Raw genomic sequence first — 22,867 nt, forward strand, 5'->3', positions numbered from 1 at the left:
AGATGTATTTTTCTACACACTGTCTTACATTTGGAAGGAAAACATGTAGAGAAAGACAAGGGGCAATGACACTTGTTTTGCTATTCTGTGTTCCCCCAAGTCTCCTGATAAAAATGGTACCTCAGTTGCGTTGGTAGGCCTAATGCTCGCGACAGGAAATGCAACATGGACACATCCCATTTTTACATTGAAATCTGATGTGTTTTTTGCAAAGTGCCTAACTGTAGATTTTGGCCTCTAGCTCAGCCGGCACCTAGGTAAACCTACCAAACCTCTGCATTTTTTTTAACCAGACACCTAGGGGAATCCAAGATGGGGTGACTTGTGGGGCTCTCACCAGGTTCTGTTACCCAGAATCCTTTTCAAACCTCAAAATTTGGCCAAAAAAACACTTTTTCCTCACATTTCGGTGACAGAAAGTTCTGGAATCTGAGAGGAGCCACAAATGTCCTTCCACCCAGGGTTCCCCCAAGTCTCCTGATAAAATTGGTACCTCACTTGTGTGGATAGGCCTAGCGCCCGCAACAGGATATGCCCCAAAACACAACATGGACATATCACATTTTCCCGAAGAAAACAGACCTGTTTTTTGCAAAGCACCTAGCTGTGGATTTTGGCCTCTAGCTCAGTTGGCACCTAGGGAAACCTACCAATCCTGCGTATTTGTGAAAACTAGACACCTAGGGGAATCCAAGATGGGGTGACTTGTGGGACTCTCACCAGGTTCTGTTACCCAGATTCCTTTGCAAACCTCAAAATTAGGCCAAAAATACACTTTTTCCTCACATTTCGGTGACATAAAGTTCTGGAATCTGAGAGGAACCACAAATTTCCTTCCACCCAGCGTTCCCCCAAGTTGCCTATGGGGTCGCTCCCCATCTGTAAAACAACAACAAAGAAATCCCTGGTGCCTAGTGGTTTCTGCCCACCTTGGAGGCAGATCGGCCTAATTAAAATAGACTGATCTGCCCCCCAGGGTGGCAGAAATGGCCTAAAATAAATTTGCCCCCCAGGGGAACGACCCTTGCCTAAGGGGTCGCTCCCCTTGTGTGAAATTGACGCAAAAAAAATAAAGATCCCTGGCGTCTGGTAGTTTCTGCCCCCCTTGGGGGCAGATTGGTGTAGCAAAAATCAGCCAATCTGCCCCCAAAGGGGACAGAAATGGCCTAAATACAATTCCCCCCCCCCCCCCCAGGGGAGCAACCCTTGCCTAAGAGGTTGCTTCCCATCTGTAAAACAACAACAACAAAAATACCAGGTTCCTAGTGGTTTCTTCCCCCCTTGGGGGCAGATCGGCCTAATTAAAATAGGCTGATCTGCCCCCCAGGGAAGCAGAAATGGCCTAAAATAAATTTGCCCCCCAGGGGAACGACCCTTGCCTAAGCGGTCGCTCCCCTTGTGTGAAATTGACACAAAAAAATAAAGATTCCTGGTGTCTGGTAGTTTCTGCTCCCCTTGGGGGCAGACTGGCCTAGCAAAAATCAGCCAAACAGCCCCCAGAGGGGGCAGAAAAGGCCTTGAAAAAAATGACCCCCTGGGGAGCGACCCTTGCCCAAGGGGTCGCTCCCCATATGACAATTTCATAACAAAATAATATCCCTGGTGTCTAGTGGGCATTTTAGCAGCCGGATCGCTTCACAATCCGGCTGCTAAAATGCTCTGAGAGACTTCAAAGGGAAGGAAATTCCTTTCCTTCCCTTTGAAGCCTCTCAGGCCCCCATCACATGATCGAAAGAAAAAATGCTTTTGCATTTCTCTTCCCATGGCGCTGGAAGCTCAGGCGGCCTCTGTGAGGTCAGCGCGCGATCGCGTGCTGACGTCACAGGAGGGGGTGGGGGATCAGGGGGGAGTCGGGGTGGAAGGGGTAGGCCTTTCCCTTCCATCCCAGCCGTGGGGGGGTGGGAGGGAACCCCATGGAGGGAGCGCTAGCGCTCCCTCCGGGCTCCAGACCGAGGACGTATTGGTTACGTCCTCGGCACAGGAGCACTGTGCCGCAGGACGTAACCATTACATCTGCGGCACAGAAGCAGTTAAGTCCTAAGGGCCAGATTTAAGGAAAATGGTGCAGCGCGGTGCTGTGCCAAAATTGGCAGCGCCACGTCACTTTAGAAACTCAGGGATGTGCCGTATTTAAGTGAATATGGCACACCTCCGCGTTTCCCCCTGCGCTAGCGCTAAATTTAGCTGCCAGCACCAACGCAGGCATCCTTGCACCATCGTGCAAAGATGTCTGTGTTGAGGGGTGTGATTGTTTATGTGCAGGAAGCTGTCCCTTCCTGCACATAAACAATCACTAACGACGCTTTGGCACTTCTGTGTGTCCTGCACAATGCAGCACACACAGAAGTGCCAAAGCGTCATTTTCAAATGATTGTTTATGTGCAGGAAAGGACACCTTCCCTCACCTAAACAATAATTTCTGGCATTTTGCTCTTTCTATGCATGCTTCAGAAAGCATCACACATAGAAAAAACAAAAAACCAGGAGGAATGAAAGTATTCCTCCTAGTGGTGCCCTGCTAACGCCACTCCTGGGGGTGGCGTTAGATTTGGCGCTGCTTCAGGCTGACGGAATTTCATGAATCTGAGGCAAGGTCAAAATGCAATGGGTGTTGCTGTGGCATGCCCACAGCAGCACCAACTGCACACCCCTTCCACGCACAGTGCTGTGGGAAGGGGCTGTATTTACAAGGTGTCACTAAGCCATGTGGCTTAACGGCACCTTGTAAATACGGCGCAGTGCTTAGCGCCACAGGAGCGTCACAAAAAGTGACACTCCTGTGGCGCTAGGGGCCTATAAATATGGCCCTAAGTTTATTAATTTTTTTACCTCTTTTTCTCTGTTCTTTCGTTATGTACATTGAAGATGTCAACATGATACAGTCACCCCTCTTGCTCCTTTTCTTCAAGAACCTGGTCAACCACCATTGAAATGCAAATTTGGTTTAGATCCTTTACTGCTTATTTAGATGTAATTGGTGGGATCACCTTGAAGCCTGATTGCTGGAGAAAGCCACTGATCAGTACCTTGGGATAGATGGTCAGAATGTCTTTGTGTGAGGTTCATTGAAACAAGGAATTTCCATACTTGGGTATCAGCTATTTTTGTACTAAATGCATGTTAGACTTTATAGGCTATCTCAGGTGTCCCGTTTTTCATTTACAGGCTGATGCACTGGATGCTGGAATTCATCTACACTAAGCAAACAGAGAGGTGCTAGACCGGACTCCACACAATGATCCCAGGTGCCAGAGATAAGAGATACGTTTCTCCTCGGGCTCTGTGGTGGAGCACTGCAGAGCACTCAATATTTTGATTTGGTGAGACAGCATAACAATGTTGAACCATATTTAGGTGAAGTTTAACTGTGTTTACTGTACTTTGCTTGCTTGCATTTATTGTGCTATTGTTGTTGAAAATTCATTTCAAAAGTGTACAAAAGGGTGTTGTCTGGTTAGGTTATGGTGTTAACAGACCAATTGGGCAGGTAGAAATCGGCATCCACAGACAGAAACTGTGTGTTTGTGTTATTCCATGGTTTAGAGAAAGTAGGCACTAGAAATAGTGTGAAAGTGGGAAAACAAACAAGAGAGCTAAGACCCAAAGCACAGCTCCTTGAAGGATGAATGTGTGAGAGGAAAGCGCTCTCGCCCCTATAATAGCCCCTCCAAGTGTGTGACCAAAGGACAGCCGAATACAAAAAGATCTTTAGCTGTTAATGTACAATACTTTTCTTCCTGCCTCCAGGAGATCAGTTAGAAAAATAACTGAGGGAACCCCTAGCCTTTTTCCCATTTCCTCTCCACCACCTCCCCATGGGAGGAGCCACAGGCACAAGACTAGCAGCCTTTTCTCCCTATTACCAATCTGTGCTGAGCAACAGGAAATTGTTCTGAGGGCTGGAAAATCTAAATCTATCAAACCCCACCGAAAAGGGCATCTGCCTATACTATGTACCACCAAATATTGCAAAGCCAGTGAAAGTACTTTATACAGGTTGATGGGACTCACTAACTAGGATGGAAGAAGTCCTTTACTAAACACATTATCTTTGATTTGGAGAGATTAGGGAATGCAGCCCTAGAGTTACCCAAGAAAGCTTGAAATGGATAGCAGATTGACTGGCTAGGATACATTTCCTCTCTCCCATTCAACTGATCCCTCAGCCCCACTATAGACACAATCCTTCCATTAAGGGAGTAGTTCACAGCCAGGATTAGAGCCACAGTCCAAGACTCCTGGACCTCCTCTGACTTAATGAGCATTAAGAAGCTGTTCCCTAACATTAAGGAGAACCCAAATGAGTTCCCAGAAGACTTACAAACTGTGTGTGAAGTGTACATAAAGCCAGTTGGGCAGAAGTGAATCAATTGCTGAGGTGTGTGGTGCCTAATAAAGTGAGAGATTGGTTGGTGGGAAAATCTTAATGGCTGTGTCTCGATCCCGTCAATGGTAGGGCATTGCATGCAGCAAAAGATGCATTGCTGAAAGTAGTTGCAGATATGTGCCTGGTGAAAACTGATCAAATTAAAATCTCAAATTGTAGGTAGAACAATGGAGTTGAGAGAAATGAATTTTAGTGGAGGCCACCTTCGAATGTCAATTATAAACTGTGAGTCCACAAGTGTGTGTGTGTGCATGTCTGTGTGTATATAATATATACATATATTATCTGTGTGTGTGTGTATTGATATCGTTTATATATGTATTACCCAGTTGTAGTTAAAGTTAAGATTGTGTTGCCACAGGAAATGCATTTTTTCTGTTGCTAATAACTTTGGCCTGTTTGACGAATCTCCACAAACGTCTCAGAAGTGTGCTACTTTTTGACTAGTTTGTGCATGGAAAGTTTCAGCATGATCCATCAACTGGGGGCTACGAAAAAGTAGGGTCCCTGAAAGCATTTTCCCCATTAATTTTTCCATAGAAAATTTAGACACTTCTACAGTCCAAACCGCTGAACTGATTTGAACCAAATTTGACAGAAAGCTAGACCTTGTTCCAGAAAGAGTTCTTTTTTTTCATTGGGGCCCACTGTATTTTCTTTAGGGGGGGAGGCCACACAGCCCACCCGAGCCTCCATAGTCCCCATGGACCCCTTTCTCCAGGGCCACTAAACTAAATAAAAGAGAGTGGGGTCAAATGGCCCCTCCTCCCTGAACCATTAATGTCCCCAGGCACCCCATTTCCCCAGAGCTGGCTCACATGCTGTGTCCCAAGGAGCCCACCCTCAGGACATAGCAGTGTCTCTGTTCACACTGGGGAAGGCAGCAAAACCTATATTTGCACCTGCCTGGCGGGATCATTTTCAAAACTCCTGCCACACGGAAGCAAACACAAAGTGTGCTCCCACCCGGCGGGAGCTTTGAAAATGCTCCCGCATGCTGGAATCAGACATGAGATCTACTTACCTTCCCGCACTGATGCAGGATGGGATACAGATCAAACTATTACTCCCGTCCAGAGGGAGCAGCATAAATACTTGCTCTCTGCATGTGAGCATGGTGGGGCTACAGGGGCTTTGAGGCTCACCCCAGAGCCACTAATGAGCATTCGGTGGGTGCCATCGGTGGGCGCCAGGGCACCCAACTTTAAGTCATACAGGCCCCAGGGAATGGCCTTCTGGGGACGATAACAACTTGGGGAGGGGGACCCCACACCCCCTCCCCTTTATTTAAAGTAGTGACCTTGGGGATGGAGTCTCCAGGACCTAATAAGTCTCAGAGAGGAAGGCCTTGCAGCCCTCTCCCCTTTAATAAAAAGAAAGGCCTGAGGGAAGGGGTCCCCAGGGCCTAAGAAGGCTCAGGGAGGGCTCGGCATGGCCCCACTCCATTTTTAATTGATATATATGGCCCTGGAGGATTGGGTCCCCAGGGCCATAATAGGCTCAAGGAGGGGTGCCAGGTGGACCCCTCCCCCTTTGTTTAAGTAGTGGCCCTGAGCAATGGAGTCCTCAGAGCCTAATTAGACTCTGGTAGAGGGCCATGTGGCCCCACAACACTTTATTAAGAAAAAAATGCCCTGGGGGATGGATACCCCAGGGCCTAATGAGACTCAGTGACGTGGGCCATGCGGTCCCTCTCAACTTTAAAATATATATATGAACCTGGGGTCCCCAGATTCAAAATAGGTTCTGAAAGGAGGGCCAAACGGCCCCCCACCACTTTAAAAGAAAGCCCTGGAGAATGGGGTCCCTAGGGCTAGGCCAAGTGGCCAAGCTCAGGTGCACCCAGCTGTGTGCAGCTTGTGTTTGGGTGCCTGTGGGGGGTCGGCCACAGGGCCTGGACCCAGGGCAGGCTCTGCAGCCAACCTCACACCATGCATGGCCAAAGGCCGTTCATGGCATGGGGTTGGGTTTAAGTATAGTAATTAAATATCACTATATGTTTAAAAAGAACTAGAAATTCACTGAAAAAACAAAGGTTAAAGTAATGTTATACTTAGGTGAAATGTTCAGTAAAATTGTAATGTATTAAGCTCTAAAGCCACTGAAATCCACCAGTTATAGTTATCTCAAGTAAAGTGATATCTCAGCAGTGATGTAATCAGTGATGACACTGGCCATGTCATGAGTGATGTAATATGTGAGATCAAAGGCAGTGCAGTGCAGGTGTGTAAGTTATAGTTGACTCAGGTAACTATAACTGCTGAATTTCTATGGTTTGTATGTGTAAAATCTGAGCCTAACTAGAACGTCCCTGTAATCATTGTTTTTTTCAGTTAACTTCTTAATTGTTTTGTAATTCTTTTTCCTAACTATAATGTCCCTGTTACCTTTGTTTTTTTCAGTGAATTTCTGAGGCTTTTTTAATCTTTTTTAATAGCGTTTGTTTTTCGCAGTGATGTTCTTAATATAATTTGTACTACTTTTCACCCATACATTCAGGTCAGTTATATACATTTTCATAACTTTATAAATACATTCTATTAACACCTATCTTATTATTATTATAGGTTTAAAAATGCACAATTAACAAAACAACATAAGGTAAGTAATGTAAACTTTATATAAATGCAATACAGCAATTCTTACTCTTTTTTGTATTCATTTTATGGATCCAGGGATCTGCTGTGATACCAACGAGAGTCTTGTGGAATTCCAGGACACACACAAACGTCAACTTCTCACTGGCTACAGTAAGTTACCACCCATCCACATTGCAAACCATACCCTAAATCAGTTATTTGGGTTTCAGATTTCTCTAGGGACAGACTGAAAACCACAGCTCCATCACTTTTCAGGCTTTCCTTTAAAGGAAGAGAGTTTCAAAGTTAAGATGTCATCTGCTGAAGATGGAAAAGAAGGGGAAGAGCAGGGCGATGAAGAAGAAGACTTACCACCTCCAAAGAATTCCTCCAACATTTGAAAATATTCCTCCACCCCTTCAGGAGAAAAGAAAGTTCTTCTTAACATTTGTCAAATGCAATAAATGCAGCAAAAAATTGTCAAGTGTTTGCATGGCACATCCTCTATTTGGAAACACCTGAAAATCACATTTAGAAAGATATATCAGAACATGATAAGAGAGAGGGAAGGTGGTGCATCATCAGCAGCAGCTAGAACATTTTGGACCTTTACCGTTTGACCAGATAGTTACCATCCCCATTGTTTTACCAAGATTAAAAAGATTGCAGCAAATGCCCAATGCCAGTTGAACTAAAAATGCCATCTGTTGGCCAGTTTATGGATGCTGTCAACAAGCCCAGTTCTTATTTTGTTTACCTCACCATTCCTTCTTCCATTCCTCTGTAAACAGAAGTACATAGCTGAAAAGCAAATATTGAATGTATTTACCTTTACATTACGTACTAATACATCACGTACTATAAGCAAGTGAGTAGCTACATAAGTGGAAATGTCAATGTGTAACAGGCTGTGCAAGTTTATGAGTAAAGGCGAATAAATGGTTAGTGCCTGTATGGGTGTGTCACTCGATGCGTAAGTAGTTGTGTGGGTGTGTGACTGGGTGTGTTAATAACTGTATGGGTGTCTAAATGGCTATGTAAGTGGCTGTATGGATTGGTAACTGGCTGTGTTAGTGGATGTTTGGCTGTGTTACTGTGGGCACAAGTGGCTCTGTTAGTGGTGGATACATAAGTCTTGTGTGGGTTTGTGAGTGGATGTGTAAGTGTCACTGCCTGACTGGGTGTGTGACTGGCTCTATGCTTTTGTAAATAGATGTGTATTAGATATGAATAACTGTAGGGGTGGGTCACTGTGTGTTTAATTGGATGTATCTGTGTGTAAGCACATGTGTAAATGACTGTCTGAGTGCTGAGTACATGAAAGACTGTATAGGTGTACCAGTGGGTGTGACGGTGCCTGTGTGAGTGTGTGAAGGTCTATGTAAGTAGAGGTATAGGTGAATAAATGGGGGTGTGTTAATGGTTTCATGGGTATGTGACTGAGTGTGTCAATGACTATCTCTCTATATGACTAGTGGGTACATACGTTTTTGTACGAGTATAACTTGGTATGTAACTGCCTGCCTGACTGTGTGAGTAGGTGCAAATTACATAGTATTAAATGACATGCTATAAGCAAGCACTCACATCTAATTTCAAACACATTCATTCATACTTGCTCATGAAACAACTATGGCCCTCATTGTGACATTGACGGTATTTATCGAATACCGCCGTGGTGACAGCCGCCAACATACCTCCGCGGAGGTGAACATCCACCTGCCAGATAATGACACACACACACAAAACCAACAGAAACCAGCCACAACCACAAATCTGCCAAACCCAACGAACGCGAAAAACTGTCCGAACTAGCACCCATACCGTTACGCCAGCAAAACAACACCCTCCAAATAATGACCTATCAATCACCACAGCAGATATTAAGCGGCGGTAAACCATTGGCGGTGGACACCGCTGCAGCGAAAATGGTCACCAAAAAAGCCAACATTGGCCAGGCCAAACAACCCACACCTGACACAAATACACACACCCCACACACCGACCAACAGCACTATAAAACACCACCTCACATCATCTACAATCCTTTGCAAACATGAGAAGACAGCTACACCTTGCCAGGCCAATCCCAGAGATAACTGCACGCACACACCACAACTACCCATTCATCCATCTTGTACCACACACCCCACCACATCACTCAGCACCCTCTGCACAACACACATACCACACAACACCAATGTCCGACAAAGGCACCCCCATTTCACTGATGAGGAGTTGCGGTTGAAGGTGGAGTAAATAGTCAGGGTAGAGCCACAGCTGTTAAGAGCACAGGTATAACAGATCTCCATTGCCAGGAAGATGGAACTATAGCAGAGGATCATCAACAGTGTGAACAGCATCGGACAATACCCACTCACAAGGGACGACATTCGCAAGAGGAGGAACAACTTACGGTGGAAGGTGCTCTCCATTGCAGCAAGGCACCAGCTCTACATCAGGAGGAATGACAGTGGAGCCCCACCTCCTCCCCCACAGTTGACAGTGGGAGGAGCAAGTCTTGACAATACTGCATCCTTAGGGCCTCACTGGAGTAGTCGGAGGACTGGACACTGGTAAGTCACCATTACCAACCTACCACCACCCATACCTGCATGCCATGAATCAATGTACCGATTTTCAGCCCCTGTTCTCAGATTCCTAACAGGGGTCAAGAACCAGGACCCCTGTTAGGGGAATAAGGGGAATTAGGGGAATAACTGGAATAAGTGAGAGACACACATTAGCCATGCACAAAGCAATGCTGCATGACTCCAGTATGCATACACTGACATACATTGGGTGGGGACTCAAGCTCACCAATAAGCCACACTCTGTGCCTCAGTAGTCATGCCATCACCTGGGGTATACTGCTATTCCTCAAGTCATAGGCATCATGCACAGATCCTGGGTTCTTGGCAGTGACGTGGGACATGAACTGGTCAGCAAGGCACACCATCTGGACATTGAGAGTGTGGAAACTCTTCCTATTCCTGCTCATTTTCCCTGGGAGGGACTAAGGCAATATGGGTCTGGTCAATGTCCCCAATCACATGTGTTATGTGTCCCATTGCATAGAATCCAGCCTTCAAAGTGGGCAAAACAACCTGGGGGAATGCGATGTAGCTGCTCCTGTGTTTGAGCAAGGCAGCCAAAACCCTTCCAAGCACAAAGAAGAACATTGGCTATGAAATTCCTGCAGCTAAGCCCATAGTCACCTAGAAAGAACCAGTTGCCAGAAAATGGAGCACGGACAGTACCTGCACAAGAGGGGGAATTACTGTGGTGCTGCAGATAGCAGGTATGAGATCTGGCTCCTTTTGTGCACAGAGCTCTGTGATTGTGGCCCTGTCCAGACGATAGGTCAGTATGATGTGCCGGTCCTCCAGTGTAGCCAAGTCCACAAGGGGTCTGTACCTGGGTGCGTGCCTCCTCATCCTATTCCTCCACCGTGGTTGGTATCTAAGTGAGCCAAAAGTGAAATGGGTGTGACAACAGGACCAATGGACACAGAACAACACAGTACACAGAGCATGTATGTATGTAGGGCACTAGAATTGTCTTGGTGTGTACAGTCAACACCAAGGATGCACATATAAATTCAAGACATGAGTACTAGCAGTAGGAAATGGCAACAGCCTGTCCTGTATGCAGGGACAGGTGGAAGCAACATCACTCCGCCAGCATTAGGCGTCATGATGGAAGGCGGTCTGCACTGCCGTGCTATTCCTCATTGGCTAACATGGGGTTCTGTAGAGTACAGGAACCAATGATGATTAACGCCGGCGGTGACGGTGTTCACCGCTGTGGACGTGACCACCATTTTCATTCTATCACTTCACTTGATTCCTGACTTTCCACTCAATGACATCTCCACTGCGTGTGCTGCTGTGACCTGTGTCTGGAACCTGCCATGGTCCGTGCTACAGGGGTAAGGGCCCCAGCCTTCACATTGGAGGAGTGAGAGAAGCTCATGGATTGGTTCTACCCCTGTATGGGCAGTTGTATGGGCCTCCAGACCAACAGGTAAGTACATCCTGGGTACTTTGCATGCAACATGGCTGCATGTATATTTATGTGTGTGCTAGCAGTGTGTCATTTGGGGGTATGGCTGCAGGCAATGTGGATGCAGAGGTATGGGTCATGTGTTTGCTTGATGAGGGGCAAATGCAGTATGTAAGTAATTTGTGTGAAAGGCTGGATTGTATGGTTCATGGTGTCCTTCTTTCTGTGTTTCCTCTGCAGGTCGGCGCCCGTCAGAAGAAGGGGTTGTGGCATGCCATCGCCAAGGACATGTGGACCCTGGGGGTCCATAGCTGGCAGAGCACCCACTGCAGGAAACAACGGGAGGACCTGAGACGCTGGGCCTGGAAGACCGTGGAGGCCCAGCTGGGGACAGCCGCCAACGAGGGAGGGGTGCCCGTCGGAGCTTTATCCACCAATTGCCTGCATACTGGCAGTGGTCAATCCTGAGTTGGATGGGCGCTTGAGGGCAGCACAGCAGCCACAAGGGGGTGAGTACAGACTGTGTGGTACTTTGTATATGTTCCTTCCATAGTGTTTGGGTGCAAGGTTCTAGTCAGTGGATGCTCCAGTATGCCAGTTTAGCCATTCCTGTGTGGTACTGCTTAGCTATGTAGGGTGGTATGCATTTTTGGTAATGCTAGGTAGCTAGCATGCCATGGTAGACAGGGCTTAGTTGGTCCCAGTAGGTGTGCAGATGGTAGTGTGTGGGTTTCTTCCTGCTGTAGTACCTAGACAATGGCTTGCTACTGTGGTCCATAATAACCAATGTTAGTCCCAGAGAGTGATTGTGATGTGTATACCATCTGTGCTGTTGGTGCTGTGATTGACCCTGTGCTCCCTTTCTTTCTCCAACACCCTCTCTCCTTTTCTGATCCTGTCCTTGTGTGAATTAGCATCATTTGGCGGAGGAGCAGGGACACAGGCGAGTGGGGGAGCTGCAGCCCACAGGACCCAGGAGACAGAGTCTCTGACACTGAAGGGACCAGTGGGTTGGATGGTGAGAGGAGAACCACGGGTGAGACTGGAGCAACGACTACAGGCTCTGATTCCTCCTCCAATGGAAGCTCACTGGTGGTGGCAGACCCCAATGGGACCATCCCAGCTACAAGATATTCCATCACCCCGTACCAGCACCGCCCTCCCAGTAGCCCCCCCACCAAGTTGCCCTCGCCTGCTCACCCAGGAGGGTGGGCATCTCCTTTGCCCAAGGCACCTCAGGCCCTGCCCCACTAACCCCTGCTGCCCTCAGTGAGGAGGCTATTGACCTCCTGAGATCCATCTCTGTAGGGCAGTCAACCATAGTGAATGCCATCCAGGGGCTGGCATCCCAGATGCAGCAATGCACTGCCTTCCTGGAGAGCATTCACAGTGGCTTGGCGGCCCTACAGAGATCATTTCAGGTCTCCTCTCTGACGGCAGCCAGTGTACCTGTTTCTTCCATCCCCCCTCCAACTACCTGTTCCCAGTTCATTAGCCCTTTCCCCAACCCATCCCACGCACACAATCTGACAAGCATGCACACAGGCCAACAGACAGGACTCGCACAGGCAAACCAGGCACCACACTTCACTCCACAAGTACAGAACAGCCAACAACCAGATGCATACACAACAACAGCCACTCCCGCCACTCTCTCCCCCTCCTCCTCCCTCACAGTCACATCAGCACTCACACCTGCATGCACTGCATCATCAGTCCCAGATCCTGCCACCTGTACAGCCTTGCCCACAGTCACCACAACAGCAGACATGCAGACATGCACCTCACACACCACATGCACAATCACCACCATCATCACCATCTCATGCAGCGCACCCAAGACTAGCACACCTCCTCCTCCTATAACCACTCCCCTCTACCTCCACTCCTGTTCCTCCTCCCACACCCTGTCCCACTGGTCCTAAGAAGCTTTTCCTTTCCCGGCTTGACCTCTTTCCTACCCCACCCCCGTCCTGCCCGTAATAAGAAAGTCCACCCCAGGCCCAGTCCCTCCAGCTCCCATTCGACTCCTGCTCCTCCAATTAAGAGTTCCCACCACTAAGGGGAACAAAAGTGACACTCCGGCTCCCCATCCCAAGGCCACTCCTCCGCCCCCTACACAGAAGGGCAAGGACCCATCCCTCCCAACCCCAAGACCAAGGACGCCCCTCCCAAGAAACCTTCCCCACCCCTCACAACTCCCCACCCCCTGAGGTGCCTGTCTGCTATCTCCATGATGCCCCTGCCCAGTGGAGTGCCTATGCTATCAGGAGTAAAGTTGGGCCTTAGACATTGCCCTGTGGCCTTTAAACACTTTGGACTGCCCAATGGCCCTTTCTGCACATATTTATATTCATATTTATATTTATATTTATCTCTTTATACAATTGAGGTTGCTGGTCCCACCTAATTACAGTGGTTGGACAACAGTTATGTGTCCTGGATTTCTTTGCTCCTGGGTTATGTTGCTGTTGATTTAATCTGCAGATTGCTCTGGGTGTGTGGCATGTGATTTTGGTGTGTGTTGTGCGTGTGTGTTTGTCAGTCTCCCCTCCCTCCCTTGTGTGCTAGGTGGCTGTACTCACTGTGGTTGTCTTCATCGACGTTGGTGCTCCTGGATGGCCATCGCGTGGTACAGCATCAGGAAGACTTACAGTTTGAGTTCCATGGTGGCAGCAGACTCCTCTGTGTCCCTGAAGGTGAGTGTCTCCTTTTACATGATGTGTTTCCTCCATGCTTTTGGTGGCGATGCTAACGCCCCGTAAATCCTGGTGGTCCGCTATCTCATCATTTGGTGGGTGGATCCTTGTCTGCTGCCAGCCTGTAGGTGGCTACCGCTTTGGTCAGTGGCCATACCGCACTGGCAGTTGGGATGGGACATTTGCTTCTTATGGGGGGGGGGGATCACCACCATTGTCATAAGTTGTCAGTCATTACCGCCAGCCTGGAGATGGTACCACTGCCATCGCCGATGTGGTGGTCACCTGCCCGCCAATGTCATAATTACCACCTATATTTTAGTTTAGTAATTCCTCTTCCTCCTTCACTGCTCACTGTTTTTGACTTAATGTTCTCATCTAACCTCCCTTCTATTTTGCCTTTTACTGTAGTGTCTAGAAGCTAACAATTTTCTTTCAGCTTATATACTCTTATAGGCTTTTTAAATACAGTTTTTATAGTACAACCTAATTCACATACCACTAAAATCTCTTTGCTGTTATCCAACTTTTATGTTAATGTCTGTTAGTAACTGACTGCAAATCTCAAGTCAAAAATGGCAACTCTCCTCTAGGTCCAATGCGGCTAACCTTCCCACTGTGCTCTCACTCATACTGCTGTAGGCGTCCTTTTAGATTTTCTTTTTTTTATGCCACTTCTAATTGGTCACTATTTGTTAACTCTTTCCACGTTTCCTGTAAAGAAGTCCAATTCCATTTTTTGCGGCTCTCAGAGCACGCCCCCTCCCCGTGTAGTGGGACCACTGATCCACCCGGCAGCCCACAAAAGCATTCAACAATCTTTGTAAAATATTGTCAATTACAAGACATACACTCCCTACTTTGCATTTTTTGTATACCAGTCTGCTTTTCAGTTTCACACTGCACTCTCTTTTGTTCCCTTCTCCCCCACAGTTTTAACTCCATTTCGATAGTAACCATGTTTCCAATAGTCTGTGCTTACCAGTAGGTCAAACGTTCACAAGACTTTATCTCAACAGCATACACGCTTCTCATTAACAGTAGCGGATGTGGTTGAATGTCCGCAATTCCAAGCATATCCTAAGCAACATTACTTACGTGTTTAATATTTCAAAGCCAATCACAGAGTTAGTTACTTTTTTTTAAAGTCGCTACCTAATTTTAGTTCCCCGCAGATCTCCACCATCCAATCAAATATGCTGTTTTATATTTTACTTGCTGTCCTCCATTTTAACTGCCTTCCATCTTCAAAACTGCCTCATTCTGCTGCAGCATTTTCCTGTGTGGTACTCCTGCTTGTCTTCAAAATGGTCAGAGTATTGCTTGTGGGCCATAGTTTTGTGGTTTGGCACAGAGAGGGTGCTAGAAAGAGTGGCACTGACAGGGACCTAGGTTCACCCAATGTAGACATTACTTGGGTTGGCCCAGAGAGTGTTAAAGTGGCATCAATTGCTGACTTTGGTTGAAAGCATTTCAGATTGTCAGCATCCAGACCTCATAATTGTCCACTGTTGTGGCAATGACCTAGGCACAATTACTGGGTTAGGACTGGAAATTCTAATGAAGTATACCTTTGGTAAATTAATGACACTTTTCCAACATACTTCCTTGGTGTTTTCCAAAATTTGACAAAGACAGACGTGGCAGTGGACTACAGAATTTTGTCCGCACATGGAGAAATCCAGGAAAAATATCAGTAAAACTGTTTCTGCATTCCTCCGAGACGACAACATAGGCTTTATATACCATAATAACTTACGCTTTGATAGGGACAGAATATATTAAAAAGATGGAGTCCATTTCATAGATGAATGCAGCAGGGTGTGCCTTGATAACATAGAAGGCTACATCCCATTCTATGTGTAGTTATCATCTATACATGGTAAACAAAAAGGCTCTTTTCAGAGCCAACCTTTTTCACAAACACTGGTTCTTTTTGTTTTCAAATCCTTTTTTCTAATATTTTCACTCTGATCCCTGGATCCACCACAGATAGCTGGCCAAATAAAGGATCTGCTTGTTATTTTGTGGTGGATCCATGATGTACCTGCTTATCAGAAGTTGCTCTACTCAGTGTATGAGTGGTTGTGTAAGTGCTTGTGTGGGTCTGTGAGTGGGTCTGTAAAGGCTATATGCATGTGTATGTGCCTGTGTGAGTGTGTAAGTTGGTGTTAGAGTGTCTGTGTGGGTCTATCAGTGGTGTGTGAGTGGTTCTCTGGGTCTCTGAGAGGACCTATCAGTGACGACTGTATGGGTGTCTGAGTGGGTGTGTTAGTGGCTGTATGGGTCTGTGAGGGAAGTGGTAGTGGTTTTGTGAGTCTGGGATTGAGGTATGTGAGTGGGTGTGTGAGTATATGAATGTGTGTGTGACTGGGTGTGTGAATGGCTGTGTGGGTCTGTGAATGGGTGGTTTAGTGGTTTTGTGGGTCTGTAAGTGGGTGTGTGAGTGTGTTAATGGGTGTGTGAGTGGATGAGTGAGTGGCTGTGTGGGTCTGTGAGTGGGTGTGTTAGTGGTTTTGTGGATCTGTGAGTGGGTGTGTGAGTGTGTGAATGAGTGCATGAGTAAGTGTGTGAGTGTGTGAACAGGTGTGTGTGAGGGTGTGAGTGGCTATGTGGTTCTGTCATTGGGTGTGGTAGTGGATTTGTGGGTCTGTAAGTGGGTGTGTAAGTGTAATTGGGTATTTTTGTGGGTGTGTGAATGGCTGTGTGGGTCTGTGAGTGGGCGTGGTAGTGGTTTTGTGGGTCTGTGAGTGTGTGAGTATGTGAATGGGTGTGTAAGTGGGTGTGTGAATGGAAGTGTGGGTCTGTGAGTGGGAGTGGTAGTGGTTTGGTGGGGGTTGGAATGGGTGAGTGAGTGTGTGAATTGGTGTGTGAGTACATGTTTGACTGTATGGATGTGTGATGGGGCACGTGAGTGGTTGTATGGGTGTGTGAGTGAGTGTGGGAGTAGGTCTATGAGTGGGTGTATTGCTTTAATTGGGCTCTGGATCCTAGTATCCATCACATATTCACACAGGGTTCTGCACTGAACACTACCATGGATCTATGAATCCTCATGCACACCCAAAACAATTCTGGCCCATCACAGACCCCTCCATCAGTCCTAAAAAGAAATAAAATAGGATATAAGGAGTCAAGATAGAGGTATCGTGACCCCTTTTATTCTATTTTTATTTTTATTCCCCATCCCTCAGGGAACCTTGTCCCAATTGACAAAGTGGTGGCCACATCCTTCCTGTCAGGTTGCAAGCAATCGATATCGCCATTGCTGTTGGAGAGTGGATCTGCGGATCCACTGTAATGGATCCCTGGTGGATTCCCATTTCTAGAAATACATAAATCTTATGACTTTACTAACTCCAAAACTACTGAACAGATTTACACCAAAATACAAAAAGAGATCTTTCTGGACCATGAACTAGGTTTCTGCCAAATTTGGTGTAATTCAGTTCAGCAGTTCAGGCTGTAGTCATGTCTCAAATCGCTATAGAAAATTGCATGGGGTAAATGTGTTTTGGGACCCCCTTTTCCTCAGCCCGCTTTACAAATCACCCAATTTGACTGGTGCACTAGTTTTTAAAACTTCATGAAGACGTCAAATGGCGCCAAAGTTAATAGCAAAACGGTTTTCCTATGGCAACTAGGGAAACGAAGTCCTAACTATAACTACCTACTGACAACTGCCAGGAGGTGATAGATAGATAGATAGATAGATAGATAGATAGATAGATAGATAGATAGATAGATAGATAGATAGATAGATAACCAGTGGCAGTCTCATCCACCTCCTCTCCTTCCTGGAAAGCTCCAGGGTTGTTCGTCAAGTGGGGTACTAGAAAAAGGGAGGCCTCAAAATGCATTTTCCCCATTCATTTTTTCAGTGGTAAAACTGAACAGTGATACCACATAAACTTCTGAACAGAATTACACCAAATATGGCAGAAAGCTAGATCCTTGTTAAGAAAGTGTGCTTTTGTGGTTTGGTGTAAATCTGTTTGGTAGTTTTTGAGAAATTAAGATTGAAAAACATTGTATATTTCATAACAAGGAGGCTCCACCGAGCTGGCAGATACTGAATAAGATCTGATTCATTGCCATCACGCATCAAGAATGCAGTCCCATTTTGAGAAAAAAGTAACAAACAACATATAGGGAGGTTGGGATACCTTGTTCCTGTAGACCTGGTGCCAATAATAAGTACTTTTTTATTATCAGAATCATGGATAGATGAAGGATCTTCAAATCCGATAACAAAAACAAATAGAAGTCTCCCGGCTTTTAAAAACATAATAAGACCACCTGGCTGGGCCACAGTCCACAAGCTGTCACAGTCCTTGAATTCGCAAGGGAGAAGGCATGTGGCCCTTCTCTCCAGGCCTCTATGAGGCCCCAGAGAACCTATGCCCTGGGGCTGATTTTATAATTAGGGGAGGGAGGCTTGCAGTCACCATTCCTGAGCCTGCATAAGACCCCATTCCCTTGGGTCATTTATAATATATGGGGAATGGGCATGAAATCCCTATCCCTGAGCTCTGGACCTTGGGGCCCTGCCCCTGGGCCACCTTCAGTTTGAGGGGAAGGAGCATGTAGTCACCCCTACCTGAGTCACAGTAGGGCCCTGGGGCCCCATCTCCCAGGGCCAGTGTTTTTACAAGTGAGGTGGTGTTGGGCCCTTCTCCTCAAGCCTATATTGGCCCTCAGTGCCACATCCTTTGGACCTGATCCAAACTGTATCCCAGCAATCCAATCCCCAGGACACTCCTGTTTCCAACCCGTTAGAGTACGGGCATATTCTGCCCACATGCTCCTGGGCAGGAAATTTGCATCTGGGTGGGAGCAGTGAAAAATGCACTGAGCCAGCTCCTGCCAGCACCCCAATTAGTGCTGACTAGAGAGTCCGTGGGGGTACTGGGACTCCCCAGTGGTCCTCAACAATATAGATGATGTGGTTGTCCCCGAGTGGACACCGTGGTATCGACTTTGGAAAAATTACTGAATCCCATTGGTACCTTGTATGGGTGCTGGCTTGGGAAGTGCATGGACCTTAATGCTCCCCCTGTGCTCCTGGCATTTCTGAGGATGTGGGTGCCCTGGGTGGGCATTGGGCAGCAACCTGGCAAACAAAGGGGGAAAAGAATAATAAATGAGCAGCAAGAGCTGCTCATTTATTATTCACTGCTCTATTAAAGGAGCACCCCTTAAGGCCACAGGGCATTATTGAATACTATTTTTAATTCCTGGTGGTGCTCCTAGAAGGAACAGGAGCACTGGCAACCTTCCTTAATGTAGGTGGGGGCTGCAGCAGTCATCCAGCAACATTAATAAAAACACAGTAATTCTCCTTAGGCCCATGAGTCCATGACCCAGGAGAGCTTACCATTTTTTCTAAGTACTCTCAATTGGAGCGGTATGGATTAAAGCTGGAGCGCAGGGCCCCCTTGTGGTCCAGTCGATGGCTGCACTTTGTGTCCTGAAAAATGTTTAAAAAGACTCAAATACCTATATATATTATAAAAAATTCTTTATTTAAGAGAATCACTAACATTAAATATTCCAATGTGTGAATTTGACATATACATATGACTATAGTTACTGGTGACTTTTTGACAAAGCCAATAGATCTGATTTACATATGTTCATGTGCTGACCTCTTGAGAATGCCAATAGGCTCACCACTTTTTGTAGTTCGACTCTTTGACAAAGTCAGTAGGTCTGCCTTACCTAAGTTGTCACCCTTTAAATTGTTACATCACATAGTCAGCCATGTATGGCAGCAGAGGTTCGACGCAGGGCCTGGTGCCCAACCCCATACTGAACAAAGTAATGGACATTTATTTACGTTAAAAAAATGGAAGTGTGTTAAAAAAAAACAAGAGCTAAAGTGACATTATAGTTAGGAATTGTTGATATTTTCCTGTGGCCAACTCCACACCGGACATTGCCAAGGCCATGAGCAGCAGGGTGTTGGCTACCTGTGTTTGGACGCAGGCCCTTTTGCCTTCCTCATGCTAAGCATGGCCGAAGCCCCTGTGTGGCGTGGAGTTGGCTGCATGTCGGAGGTTGGACACTGGGCCTAGACGTGCGTGGCGTGGTGTTGGTGTTCCATATGATAATAAAATATTACTTTACATAAAAAAAAACTATACTTTTTTTTAAAAAACAGAAGTTTACAATTACATTCTAGCGGATTGTGGTAATAATACCTTAGAAATTAGCTGAAAAAAAAGGAAGTTTAAAAGGATGTTATACTTAGGTGAAAATGTCAGTTAAACCATACTGTTTTAAAAGAATAAAATCACTGGAGTTCACCAGTTATAGTTATCTCGAGCAACTATAACTCATGCCATAAAGTAACTGTACTCAGCCTTCACCATGCACTGCTAACTACCTCACAACTTACATCACTCATTATGTTCTTTGACATTACTGATAATATCCCTATGTCATCTGAAATGACATCATTGATGACAAACCTGTGAAAGGAGGGGGATACGAGCTATAGTTACTTCTTCTTGAATACTTTATTCGGTACAAATAGACCATAAAAGACATTTAATAAATACAGCCATACAGACTTCAAAAGCAAATAAAACATTGATAATACATTGTAGCTGGGTGCCGTCCCCCGCGGCTACAGAGACCTGCGCGGGGCGCCGCCCGCGTGCCTTGTCTGATCCCGTTCCGCGTCTCCAAGGAGACGCATGGAAACAGGACGCTATCTCGGACCCGGATTTCCAGGTCGCCGGGATTAAAGAAAAAGAGAAGACGGACGACGAGAGGAGAGTGAGGGAAGCCGGAAGAACATCACGAGAGGAGGAGACGGGCCGGGAGACGAACGCGGAACGAAGGAACACCGAGGAAGAGAGAGCCAGCCTGAGCCACGGAGACGGGGATGACCAGAAGGACGGCAACAAACCCCGCCACGACCCAGGAGGGTCGTGGCTCTGCAAGGTACGGTCCCTGTTAAAGGGACATCGGGGAAAAGGGACAAGAGGACGCGAGGGCACAGAGGGAGTTAAAGGAGGAAAAGGGCACCAGGGAAGGACTAGGGGAGGAGGACAGTTGTGGGTTAGGCACTGGGAGCCTAGAGAAGTCACTAGCCGTATAATCTCCCTACCACCAGCCTTACCTAAAGAATACTGCACCCTCCCTTGTGCCTGCACTAACCTGACACACAAACTCTAGTGTTTCCTTTTCTTCACCCTCCCACTCTTATACAAACAACAAAGTAAACCCCATACCCTACCACTTACCTGGCCTTGTCCTTTTATTTTCTGAGACCCGTGAGAAGGAGCCAAGAAGACGTAGTCCGAAGACCTCACCACCTAGGAAGGACAGAGCATTCAGAAATCATCAAAGAGCAAGACCTGTACAGAAACATCTACAATATTCAAAAGGACGCGTACAGACAACAACAACGATATAGTTATTCTGACTAACACCCTTCCCCAAAGAAATACCTAAATAAAATGTATTGTTCCCTTTTGGGAACACACTTAAAAATACGGGTCAGAGTCCTCTGTATCGCCTCGCCTTCCACATACATGTTCCGAATTCCAAAAGCAGCGTATATATAATTTAACATAGCCTCTATTGTCTCTACATCTCCCAACTTGTGCAAATATGAATAAGCGAGCTGGCTAGTTCTAATACTTTTAGCTAAAAGAACAGGACGTAAAAACTGTTTTCTTGGTATAATATAAAAATTACAAAAAAGTATAAAGTGCAATGTGCTTTGAGATGATTTCCCATCACAGCAACATAATGGAAGATTCTTAAACCATGTTCTGCAGGAAGGAAATGCTACCAGGTAATGCAATGTATTCAAGCGTAACCTGGTAAGTAGAAACGTTTGACGCTCAGAACTGGTAAAAACCAGGTATAACATTGGTGGTAATTGCTGAGGCTGGGTCATCTCCTGGTTTCTCTCTAGCCATAAATTTAACTTCATGTCCTGTGTTTGCTGCCAATATATTTCCTTTTCCCTTTTTATGTCCCGCTTTGATATAAGATTCGGCTTAGAAAAGAACTCCCCTACTTCAAGGGAGAAAAACAGAGAACGCAGACATCTAAGCCAAGGTATATCCAATGATCTTGTTAATAAGAGGCAGTCCTGTATCACTGTCCTACATAAATGAGCTTCCGGTTTCGCCCAGATTTTTAACCAGAGTAATACTGGTTGGAGCTTTATATAATGGGATATAGCCCTCAATCCCACTTCATCATGACAGAACTTTACCGAAGTCGATTGCGGAACTGTTAATAACCTCCTTAAAAACGTATTTTCTACAACCTGGATACTTGATGAATCAGCATATCCCCAAACCCCTGCTCCAAATATCGCGATAGAAAGACATTTGCTAGAAAATACAATCATCAACTCTTTTATAGGTTTATGCCCCAATTTTTGGGAAAATTTAAAAACGCCATCTATAGCTCTTTGACATTGTGTTAGGCGTACATTTACTAAAAACTTCCAGTTAAAATCAACATCAATAGGAACCCCCAAATACGTAAAATGTGTAACCTTCAATATTTCTTCCCCCTCCAGAATAAATTTTTTAGATTTTGCTAGCTTTGGCCCACTCTTCATCACAAATGACTTTGATCTACTAATTTTAAGACCAAGATTTCCCATAAAAGCATTAAAAACATTCAATAGAATTTGAAGACCATTTGCTGTCCTTGAGATGAGTACAGCATCATCCGCATAAAGCAGTACTGGAATTGGGGTATTATTATTAATGCTTGGAAGATCCTTCCCCATCTCACAGAGAAATTTCTCTAGGCCATTTATGTAAAAAAGAAAAAGAAAGGGGGCCAGCACGAAGCCCTGCCTTACCCCTTTTAATGAGGAAAACTTCTCTGTTAATCCACCCTCCTGGGAGTAGCAGACTCGTACTGAGGTACATGCATGGAGTCTGCTGAGTAAAACAATGATATCCTTGTCCACCCCCATTTTTGACATGACCATCCACCATTTCTCTCGATTAACTGTGTTGAAAGCACATGATAAGTCCATAAATGCTAAATGCACACACCCTTTCTTGACTTTCGTGTATTTCTGTACTATCAAGGTCAAATTGAGTGTTTGTTCAACTTTACCCAGCCCTGGTCGGAACCCAAATTGCACTTCTGAGAGGGAATTAGTCTCCATTGCCCAATTTTCCAGTTTATTTAGGATCACTCGGCCTTAA

The sequence above is a fragment of the Pleurodeles waltl genome, chromosome 3_1 (genome assembly GCF_031143425.1).
Source record: "Pleurodeles waltl isolate 20211129_DDA chromosome 3_1, aPleWal1.hap1.20221129, whole genome shotgun sequence".
NCBI classification, from domain to species: domain Eukaryota; kingdom Metazoa; phylum Chordata; class Amphibia; order Caudata; family Salamandridae; genus Pleurodeles; species Pleurodeles waltl.